This window comes from Desmodus rotundus, chromosome 4 (genome assembly GCF_022682495.2).
Source record: "Desmodus rotundus isolate HL8 chromosome 4, HLdesRot8A.1, whole genome shotgun sequence".
Lineage (NCBI taxonomy): Eukaryota > Metazoa > Chordata > Mammalia > Chiroptera > Phyllostomidae > Desmodus > Desmodus rotundus.
In genome coordinates, this window is record NC_071390.1 from 58021359 (window position 1) to 58030601 (window position 9243).

The 9243-nt window shown below is 38.9% G+C and overlaps 1 pseudogene; it reads right to left on the minus strand.

Moving 5' to 3' along the window:
• Positions 1–705: 705 nt before the first annotated feature.
• LOC112305637 (large ribosomal subunit protein eL36 pseudogene) lies at positions 706–985 on the minus strand (annotated as a pseudogene).
• Positions 986–9243: the final 8258 nt, after the last annotated feature.

The window sequence follows — 9243 nt, forward strand, 5'->3', positions numbered from 1 at the left end:
CAGAACCACAGAAATGGAGATCACATGGAGGGTTATCAATAGGAGATTGGGAGGGGGAGAGAGAGGGGAAAGATACAGAGAATAAATAGCATAAACGATACATGGAAAATAGACAGGGGGAGGGTAAGAATAGTGTAGGAAATGTAGAAGCCAAAGAACTTATAAGTATGACCCATGGACATGAACTATAGAGGGGGAATGTGGGTGGGCAGGGGTGGGCAGGATGGAGTTGAGTGAAGGGGGGGAAATGGGACAACTGTAATAGCATAATCAATAAATATATTTAAAAAATCAAAATAAAAAATAAAAAAAATAAAATTAAAAAAATAATAAAATGACCTCCCATATTCCCTCTTCCATCAAGTCTATTCCTCATGCTTCTTCTTCATTGTTGTTGGGGAGGCATGACGTATGCTGGAGTCAAGTCAGAAACATGGGTACTCCCTCCACCTGCACCTCAGCCATTGACTTCCCCAATGAAAAACCTTACTTTCACTTGCTCTATGTTTCTCTGGCATTTTCCTCTTCTTAGAGTTTGACCTCAAACAAGTTAATCTGTCTGTCCTTCCTTTTCCTCATGTATCTGAGCCCCTGGTGATTTTAATGCTCATAGTGTTTTTGGCAGCTAGAATTAAATCATGTATTTATCTGTTTATTAACTTTTTTCTTTTGTGAACAGGTTTTATTACACAGAGGGCATGGGGCTCAGTCCTTCTTGGGTGCTGCCTTCCTCATGGATGTAAGCACATTGCTCAGCTCCTCTCTCTTCCTATTGGCCTGGATGTGTGTCTTTAGAGACCTTGAGCAGCTCTATACCATACTGTTCATAGGGGGCAAAGACACATACCTCTCTGATCATGTCCTGCACGAACTTGGTGTGCTTGGTGAGGCACCCATGGCAGCGGCTGTGCCTAGGCTTGCTCATGTTCTTTGTCTCTTTGTGGTCCTTGCTGAGGCCCACAGCCATGGGGTAGCGAAGAGCCATGGCTGCTGTTCCTCAGTGGCTGCTGTGGGGGAAGGGTATTTTATTAAATTTATTGGGTGGCATTGGTTAATGGAATCATATAGGTTTCAAGTGTATATTTTTATGATACCTGATCTGCATACTGCATTTTTGTGTCCACCACCAACCCAAAGTCAAATCATCTTTTTTTTTCAATTATTTTTTATTGTTGTTCAGTTATAATTGTCCCCATTTCCACCACCCCCATTACTCTCCCCTGCTGTATCCAACCCCCGACCCCTAAAGACAATATTTAGCTTATTGTCCTTGACCATGAGTCCTTTGTACATATTCCTTGACTTGACCCTTCCCCTTCTCTTCCCCATTATCCCCTTCCCCCCTCCCCTCAGGTCACTGTCACTTTATTCTTTATTTCCATGTGTTTGGTTCTATTTTGCTCATTTGTTTGTTTTGTTTATTAGGTTCCATTTATAGGTGAGATCATACAGTATTTATCTTTCACTTCCTGGCTTATTTCACTTAGCATAATGCTCTCCAGTTCCATCCATGCTGTTTTGAAGGGTAGGAGTTCCTTCTTTCATTCTGCTGTGTAGTACTCCATTGTGTAAATGTATCAGTTTTTTTATCCGCTTATTTACTTATGGGCACTTAGGCTGTTCCTAGCACTTGGCTATTGTAAATGGCACTGCTATGAACATTGGGGTGCATAGGTTCTTTTGAATTGGTGTTTCAAGATTCTTAGGGTATAATCCCAGCAGTGGGTCACTGGATCAATAGGCAGTTCCATCTTTAGGTTTTTTTGAGGAAATTCCATACTGTTTTCCACAGCGGCTGCACCAGTCTGCATGCCTACCAACAGTGTACCAGGGTTCACTTTCCCCACATCCTCGCCAGTCCTTGTTTGTTGATTTGTTAATGATGGCCATTCTGACCATTTTGACCTATGTAAAGTGGTATCTTATTGTGGTTTTAATTTGCATCTCTCTGATGGCTAGTGATATTCAGCATCCTTTCATATGTCTCTGGGCCCTCAGTATGTCCTCTTTGGAGAAGTATCTGTTCAGATCCTTTGCCCATTTTTTAAATTGGATTGATCGTCTTCCTGGTGTGGAGTTGTGTGAGTTCTTTATATATTTTGGAGATCAAATCCTTGCCCAAGGTATCATTGGCAAATATGTTTTCCCATACAGTTGGTTCCCTTTTCATTTTGCTGATGTTTTCTTTAGCTGTTCAGAAGCTATTTAATTTGATATAGTCCCAATTGTTTATTCTTTCTTTTATTTCACTTGCCCTAGAGGGCATATTGGTGAAAATATTGCTTTGTGGGATATCTGAAATTTTCCTGCTTATGTTTTCCTCTAGGACTTTTATGGTGTTACAGCTTCTGTTTAGTTTTTTATCCATTTTGAGTTGATTTTTGTTTATGGTGTAAGTTCATGGTCTAGTTTCTTTCTTTCTTTCTTTCTTTTTTATGTACCATTCTAGATCTCCCAACACCATTTGTAGAAGAGGATATTTTTACTCCATTTTATGCTTCTGCTTCCTTTGTCAAATATTAATTTACCATAGAGATATGGGCTTATTTCTGGGCTCTCTATTCTTTTCTATTGATTTATGTGTCTCTTCTTATGCCAGTACCAGACTGTCATGATTACAGTGGCCTTGTAATACAGTTTGATATCAGGTATTGTGATCCTTCCAACTTTCTTCTTCTTTCTAAGACTGCTGTGGCTATTTGGGGTCATTGGTTCCATATAAATTTTTGAAATATTAGTTCTAAATCTGTGAAATATATAATTGGTATTTTAATAGAGATTGCTTTAAATCTATAGATTGCTTTGGGAGGTATGGACATTTTAATGATGTTGATTCTTCCATTCCATGAATGCAGTATATGCTTCCATTTGTTTGTATCTTCCTTATGTCTTTCTTCAGTGTTCAGTAGTGTTTTGAGTATAGGTCTTTTACCTCCTTGGTTAAGTTTATTCCTAGGTACTTTGTTTTTCTTGTGCTATAGTAAATGGGATTTTCCCCCTAGTTTCTGTTTCTGATACTTCATTGTTAGTGTACAAAAATGCCTTCAATTTCAGAATATTGACTTTGTATCCCTCTATTTTGCAAAATTCACTTAGGTTGAGTAGATTTTGATGGAGCCTATAGGGTTTTCTATGTACACTTTCATGGCAACTGCAAATACTCAGTTTTACTTCCTCCTTTTCAATTTGGATGCTTTTTATTTCTTTTTCTTGTCTTACTGCTGTGGCTAGAACTTCCAATATTACATTGAATAAAAGTGGTGCAAGTGGATATTCTTCTCTGGTTCCTGATATTAGGGGGAAAGATTTTAGGTTTTGCCCGTTGAGTATGATGTTGGTTGTAGGATTCTTGTGTATGGCCTTTATAATACTGAGGTATGCTCACTCTATTACCCCTTTGCTGAGCATTTTTGTCATAAGTGGGTGCTATAATATCAAATGTTCATTCAGAGTCTATTGATCAGTGCCTATTGAACTATCATGTGATTGTTTAAGTATATTTTATTGAATATGCTATTACAGTTGTTGCATTTATTCTCCCCTTTATCCCCCTCCACCATGCACCACCCTTCCCTCCAGCATGGACCCAACCCTTCCTTCATGTCCATGGGTAGTACATATAAGTTCTTTGGCTTCTCCATTTCCTATGCTATTCTTAACCTCACCCGCCTATTTTATACCTACCAATTATGCTTCTCACTCTATGCATCTTTTCCGTCATTCTCCCCCACCGCCTTCTCTCTGATAACCATCCATGTGATCTCCATTTCTGTGATTCGGTTACTGTTCTAGTTGTATACTTAGTTTTAGTTTTTGGTTTTTTAGCTTCAGTTGTTGATAGTTGTGTTTGTTGTCATTTTACTGTTCATATTTTTTTAATTTTAATTTTTTATTGTTATTCAATTACAGTTGTGTGCCTTTTCTCCCCATCCCTCCACCCCACCCCAGCTGAAACCCCCTCCCTCCCCCACTTCCACACTCCCCCTTGATTTTGTCCATGTGTCCTTTATAGTAGTTCCTGTAATCCCCTCTCCTCACAGTGCCCTCCACACTCCCCCCTGACTATTGTCAGATTGTTCTTAACTTCAATGTCTCTGGTTATATTTTGTTTCCTTTTTTCTTTCATTTATTATGTTCCAGTTAAAGGTGAGATCATACGGTATTTGTCCCTCACCGCCTGACTTATTTCACTTAGCATAATGCTCTCCAGTTCCATTCATGCTGTTGCAAAGGGTATAATCTCCTTCTTTCTCTCTGCTGCGTAGAATTCCATTGTGTAAATATACCATAGTTTTTGGATCCACTCGTTTGCTGATGGGCACTTAGCTTGCTTCCAGTACTTGGCTACTGTAAATTGTGCTGCTATGAACATTGGGGTGCATAGGTTCTTTTGGATTGGTGTTTCAGGGTTCTTAAGGTATAATCCCAGCAGCAGAATTGCTGGGTCAAAGGGGGTTCCATTTTTAGTTTTCTGAGGAAATTCCATATTGTTTTCCACAGTGGCCTCACCAGTCTGCATTCCCACCAACAGTGCACTAGGGTTCCCTTTCCTCCCCATCCTCTCCAACATTTGTTTGTGGATTTGTTTATGCTGGCCACTCTGACTGGTGTGAGCATGGTACCTCATTGTGATTTTAATTTGCATCTCTCTGATGGCTAGTGATGCTGAGCATCTTTTCATATGTCTCTGGGCCCTCTGTATGTCTTCTGTGGAGAAGTGTCTGTTCAAGTCCTTTGGCCATTTTTTAATTGGGTTGTTTGTCTTCCTGGAGTGCAGTCGTGTGAGTTCTTTATATATTTTGGAGATCAGGCCCTTGTCTGAGGTATCATTGGCAAATATGTTTTCCCATACTGTTGGTTCTCTTTGTAATTTGGTGCTGTTTTCTTTAGCCATGCAGAAGCTTTTTATTTTGATGAGGTCCCATTTCTTTATTCTTTCCTTTATGTCCCTTGCTTTAGGGGATGTGCCTATGAGGATGTTGCTGCGTGGAATGTCTGAGATTTTCCTGCCAATGTTTTCCTCCAGGACTTTTATGGTGTCATGACGTATATTTAAGTCTTTTATCCATCTTGAATTTATTTTTGTGTATGGTGTAAGTTGGTGATCGAGTTTCATTTCTTTGCACGTAGCTGTCTAGATCTCCAAACACCATTTCTTGAAGAGGCTGTTTTTGCTCCATTTTATGCTGCTGCCTCCTTTGTCAAATATTAATTCACCATAAAGACTTGGCTTTATTTCTGGGCTCTCTATTCTGTTCCATTGGTCTATGTGCCAGTTTTTATGCCAGTACCAGGCTGTTTTGATTACAGGCAGTTTGATATCAGGTATTGTGATCCCTCCTGCTTTGTTCTTCTTTCTCAAAATTGCTGCAGCTATTTGGGGTCGTTTATGGTTCCATATAAATTTCTGAAATGTTTGTTCTATATCTGTGAAATATGTCATGGGTACTCTAATAGGGATTGCATTGAATCTATAAATTGATTTGGGTAGTATGGCCATTTTGATAATATTAATCCTTCAACTCCATGAGCATGGTACATGGTTCCAATTGTTTGTGTCTTTCTTAATTTCTTTCTTCAGTGTTGTGTAGTTTTCTGAGAACAGGTCTTTTACCTCCTTGGTTAGGCTTATTCCTAGGTACTTTATTTTTCTTGTTGCTATATCAAATGGGACTTTTCCCCTGATTTCTGTTTCTGCAGTTTCATTGTTGGTATACAGGAATGCCTTTGATTTCTGAGTATTGACTTTGTATCCAGCTGTTTTGCCAAATTCATTTATTAGGTCGAGTAGTTTTTTGGTGGAGTCTATAGGATTTTCCATATACACTATCATGTCATCTGCAAACAGTGACAGTTTCATTTCCTCCTTTCCAATTTGGATGCCTTTTATTTCTTTGTCTTGTCTGATTGCTGTGGCTAGGACTTCCAATCCTATGCTGAGTAGGAGTGGTGAGAGAGGGCATCCTTATCTTGTTCCTGATCTTAGTGGGAAAGCTCTAAGTTTTTGTCCATTGAGTATGATGTTGGCTGTAGGTCTCTCATATATGGCCTTTATTATGTTGAGGAATGCTCCCTTTATTCACACTTTGCTGAGTGTTTTTATCAGAAATGGGTGCTGTACCTTATCAAATGCTTTTTCCGCATCTATTGATATGATCATGTGATTTTTGTCTTTGCTGTTGTTGATGTGATGTATTATGTTTATTGATTTGCGAGTATTGTACCATCCTTGCATCCCTGGGATGAATCCCACTTGGTCATGGTGTATGATCTTTTTAATGTATTGCTGGATGCGCTTTGCCAAAATTTTGTTGAGAATTTTAGCATCTATGTTCATCAGCGATATTGGCATGGAGTTTTCTTTCTTCATTGTATCTTTATCTGGTTTTGGGATTAGGATGATGCTGGTTTCATAAAAAGAGTTTGGGAGTCTTCCATCAGTTTGGATTTTTTTGAATAATCTGTGAAGGATAGGGGTTAGCTCTTCCTTAAATGCTTTGTAGAATTCTCCTGTGAAACCATCTGGTCCAGAGCTTTTATGTGTTGGGAGTTTTTTGATGACTGCTTCAATTTCGTCTGCTGTTATTAGTCTGTTCAGGCTTTCTGTTTCTTCTTCATTCAGTTTTGGAAGATTATAATTTTCTAGAAATGTGTCCATTTCACCTAGGTTTTCAAATTTCTTGGCATACAGTTCTTTGTAGTAATTTCTTACAATCTTTTGTATTTCTGTGGTATCAGTTGTAATCTCTCCTCTTTCATTTTTAATTGTGTTTATTTGGATCCTCTCTTTTTTTTTCTTGATGAGCCTACTTAAAAGCTTGTTGATTTTGTTTATCTTTTCAAAGAACCAGCTCCTGGATTTATTGATCTTTAGAATTGTGCTTTTAGTCTCTATGTCATTTAACTCTGCTCTGATCTTTGTTATTTCCTTCCTTCTGCTTGCTCTGGGCTGTCTTCGTTGTTGTTCCTCCAGTTCTTGTAGGCGAAGAGTTAGGTTGTTTGTTTGAAATGTTTCTATCTTTTTAAGGTAGGCCTGTATTGCTATGAACTTCCCTCTCAGGACTGCCTTTGCTGCGTCCCATAGGTTTTGGGTTGTTGTGAGTTCTTTTTCATTTGTTTCCAGAAAGTTTTTGATTTCTTCCCTAATCTCGTTCTTGACCCATTCATTGTTTAATAGCATGCTATTCAGTCTCCATGATTTTGAGTGTTTTGGGTTTTTTTCTTTGGGGTTGTTTTCTAGTTTCAGTCCCTTGTGGTCAGAGAAAATGCTTGGTATGATTTCAATTTTCTTGAATTTGTTGAGGCTTGCTTTGTGTCCTATCATGTGGTCTATGTTTGAAAATGTTCCATGTACACTTGAAAAGAATTTGTATTTTGCTTCTTTGGGATGTAAAGCTCTATATATATCAGTTAAGTCCATTTTCTCTAGGGTATTGTTAAGTGACACAATATCCTTGTTGATATTTTGTTTGGAAGACCTGTCCATTTCTGACGATGGGGGGTTAAAGTCCCCTACTATAATTGTGTTGCTGTCAATATGTTTCTTGAAGTCCTCCAAGATTTTCTTAATGTATTTGGGTGCTCCTATGTTGGGTGCATATATATTTACAATGTTTCTGTCTTCTTGGTGTATTCCTCCTTTGAGTATTATGAAGTGACCTTCTGGGTCTCTCTTTATGGCCCTTCTTTGGAAGTCTATTTTGTCTGACATGAGTATTGCTACCCCTGCCTTTTTTTCCTGTCCATTTGCTTGGAAAATTTGTTTCCAGCCCTTCACTTTCAGTCTGTGTAGGTGTTTTATCCTGAGGTGGGTCTCTTGTAGGCAGCATATGTGTGAGTCATGCTTTCTTATCCATTCAGCTATTCTATGTCTTTTGATTGGAGCATTTAATCCATTTACGTTTAAGGTTATTATCGATAGGTAGTTCTTCATTGCCATTTTTTTCTACCTGTGTTCCTCTGTCTTTCTCTTTTCCTTCCTTTCCTTAAAGCAGTCCCTTTAGCATCTCTTGCAGAGCTGGTTTGGTGGAAGTGTATTCTTTTAGACTTCTTTTGTCTGGGAAACTCTTTATTTGGCCTTCTATCTTGATTGAGAGCCTTGCTGGGTAAAGTAGTCTTGGTTGCAGGCCTCTGTTTCTCATTACTTAGAATATTTTTTGCCATTCTTTTCTGGCTTGGAGCGTTTCCATTGAGAAGTCAGTTGCTAACCTTATTGGGTCTCCCTGGTTGTTACTTCCTGTTTCTCCCTTGCTGCCTTTAAGATCCTCTCTTTGTCTTGGAAATTTGCCATTTTAATAATGATGTGTCTTGCAGTGGGCCTCTTTGGGTTCCTCTTGCTTGGGACTCTCTGTGTTTCCTGGATTTGGGTGACTTTTTCTCTCCTCAGATTAGGGAAATTTTCCATCATTACTTTTTCAAACAGGTTTTCTATCCCTTGCTCTTCTTCTTCTCCTTCTGGTATTCCTATTATATGGATATTGTTACGTTTCTTGTTGTCCTGCATTTCCCTTATTGGCTCTTGATTATTTCTGAGCCTGTTTTCCTTTTCTTGCTCTTTCTGGGTGTTTTTTTTCTACTTTGTCCTCCAGCTTCCTTATCCGATCCTCTGCTTCATCAAGTCTGCTTTTCATTCCTTCTACTGTGTTCTTCAATTCAGAAATTTTATTCTTCATTTCCTCTTGGTCCTTGTTGATAGTTTCTATTTCCTTTTTCATGTTAACATAGTTTGCAGTGAGTTCATTGTAGTTTCCCTGTAGTTTCTGGTAGTTCTCTTTGAGCTCAGAGAGCTCAGTGAGCTTCCTGATGACCATTGCTTTGAACTCAGTATCTGATAGTTGAGTTGCCTCTTTTTCAGTTAGCATTCTTTCTGAGGCTTCCTCCTTTCCTTTCATTTGGGGGTTGTTTCTTTGTCTTCCCATTGTTTGTGAGACTCTTCTTGTTAGCCTCTGCTTCTTAAATTGATCTATTCTCACTCCCTGGGTTTATGGTATGAACTTCTATGGTAGAATGCCAATGGGATTCAGTAGTGCTGTCTCCTTAATCTCCTGTGCTCACTGGTCTTGAGCTGACGTTTATGGGGGTAACACAGTCTTACTCTGGTCTTTTCAGCACTCCAGGTTTGCTTGTCTCACCTGTGGGAAAAAGAGGAATGGGGGGTAAAAAACGGAAGGAGTGTAAAAGGGAATAGAAAAGGAAAGGAAGGAAGGGAGTAGGAATAAAGAAAGATCGGAGGCAAGATAAGAA